This window comes from Myotis davidii, unplaced genomic scaffold (genome assembly GCF_000327345.1).
Source record: "Myotis davidii unplaced genomic scaffold, ASM32734v1 scaffold517, whole genome shotgun sequence".
In the NCBI taxonomy this organism is placed as follows: domain Eukaryota; kingdom Metazoa; phylum Chordata; class Mammalia; order Chiroptera; family Vespertilionidae; genus Myotis; species Myotis davidii.
In genome coordinates, this window is record NW_006287924.1 from 256,477 (window position 1) to 258,768 (window position 2,292).

At 49.2% G+C, this 2,292-nt stretch overlaps 1 long non-coding RNA gene across 1 annotated transcript; it reads right to left on the bottom strand.

The window, feature by feature from the left end:
* Positions 1-1,504: 1,504 nt before the first annotated feature.
* Positions 1,505-1,998, bottom strand: LOC102766615. The gene is made up of 2 exons (XR_001513194.1): positions 1,941-1,998; positions 1,505-1,711 (listed from the first exon to the last, which is right to left on the bottom strand). It is a non-coding gene; the product is annotated as an uncharacterized LOC102766615 (long non-coding RNA).
* Positions 1,999-2,292: the final 294 nt, after the last annotated feature.

Genomic DNA, 2,292 nt, shown 5'->3' on the forward strand with positions numbered 1-2,292 from the left:
CTGTGACTCACCTAAAGGAATCTTCAGATTGGGATCAACTGAGCAACCCAATAATCCCTCTAGAAGCTGCGTGAGGTGTGGTCTGCTGATCGTATTGAACCACCTAAAATGGAATCTAGGTGACCCCACAGAGGATCCTGCAGGAAGGTGGTCACAAGATGTCTTTGGGCATGTCAGTCAGTTTTCTGTACCTCCTCCTTTAAGATTATAATGTTGGTTGCCCTGTTGGTGTGACTCCTAATTGAATGTCAACCTATGAACCAGGAGGTCATGGTTTGATTCCCAGTTAGGGCACATGCCTGGGTTGTGGGCTTGAATCCCCAATAGGGGGAGTGCAGAAGGCAGCCAATCAATGATTCTTTCACATCATTGATGTTTTTCTCTCTCCCTCTCTGAAATCAATAGAAATATATATATTTTAAAAGATTATGATGTTGGTGACATCTCTGAAATCCCATGGCATTTCTCAATAACTGATAAGGAAGTCTTCTAAGATCTAAGAAGCCCCTCCAGAAATGTGAAGATATTATCAATATCAAGGACAATAACATTGTCCATTCCATTGAATAAGGGCCAGTGACTGTGAAGTCACATTTTGTAAAGTGTCTATGCTATGCAAGCCCCCTCCCATGGTTCGTGTCACTTGGAAAAGAGAATGTGAGAGTTGGGCAGGGATGGGGTAGGAAAGGGGCATGATGCAGGCATACTGAGACAATAATAATGGTGCTCAGATTCCTCTATAGTTTATTGTTACAGCAGAAGTTGTGGGAGACAGGAGAGCACCCTCCACACATAACACAGTGGTCAGAGCCCCAAGGTAGTCCTTCCTACCCCTATGCCAAACACCAAGCAGCTCTGCCCCAGCTTGGCCCCCTCCCTCTCCCACTCTAGAAACACTATCTAGACAGCTACAAAGTTAGTGGAGCCAATGGCCTCATGCCCCTTCCTGTTGCCCAGCTCCAATCCTTCCCTCAAACTTGTTCATTGACTACCACCTCCCAGTCCAACTTCCATTCACACACCGGATATTTCCATCACATCCTGAGGACCACTAACCCACCAACAAGCCTCCCTGACACATTTATTTAGGCCCATATCCTTCAGAGATCTAAAGGGTTCATGAGAAGCCATATCTGCTTTGGTGAATAGAGACCCAGGACCAAGTGTCTTACCCTTACAATGGGATGAGTAGGGAGAGTCTGGGGCAGGCACCATGGATATCTACAATGACCACTTATCCTTCATCTATGAACACCTAGATTAGGGAGAGGGAATGCATGTCCTCTCCACCTTAACAACAGAATGAGGGAGAAGGATCATTTCGGGGTCTGGGTCTCTAGCATATATTGAGACAGCTCTCCCAGGAGCTGAGGGGTTTCACAGGTTAGAGGACAAGGTTAGGGTAGTGATCAAAGATAAAAGTCATCTCCTCACATGATCTGCCCATCTTCCCTTGCTCATTCTGGCCTAATGTTGTATGCATCTCCCAGGTTAGTGCTGGGGGAGGTGAGGGCTGGGTCCCACACCAGGGCAATAAGGGCCATTCAACAGGAGACCTCCATGGTGTGCCCTGGGGGCCCTGAAGGGAGAGTCCCGGACTCGCTGCTCTGGGACAAGGTTCAAGCGCGGGACCGGCTGCCATCAATGGATGCTGCACTGGTCAGGGAAGCTGTGTGAGATCGGGACAGGCGAGTCATGCAGGATGAGGCCACTGTGGAGACAGAAGGATAAGCAGGCAGTCAGAGAAGAGGAGGGGAAGAGGGGCTGGCAAATCAGAGCTGGGTGTGAGAGTTACAAACGGGGCCAGGGGTCAATGAGCTTGATTTGGCAGATGGTGGTAAGTCCAGGAATTAGCCTAAATGGTTCCTCCCCTCAGTGGCCATCCCTCATCCTTGCAGCAATCCCTTGTCCTCATGACAGCCTCTGACCCCCATACTCACTGTAGCACATGCCTTGCAGGAAGTACTTGAAGGCCTCGGTCAGCTTGCCTGGCTGAGGAAGTAAGATGAGGAGAGGGAGACAGTGATGAGAGGGAGACAGCGATGTGAGGTTATGAGCTGAGCGGGAGCCCAAGACCATGGCAGGTTGGGTATGGAATGTGTGGCAATGGGTATATATTGTTCAGTGACACTAATATCCCCTCCCCAAATGGCTGGGGATACTCGCCTGAGTCAGCTGGGGCTGACTTCCAGAGTCAGCCATCTATTTGGGAGAGAACCCCCAGAAAAAGTGATACACACATGAATAAAGTGAGCTAGCTAGGAGATAGAAAGGATCTCTCTTCCCTGCTTT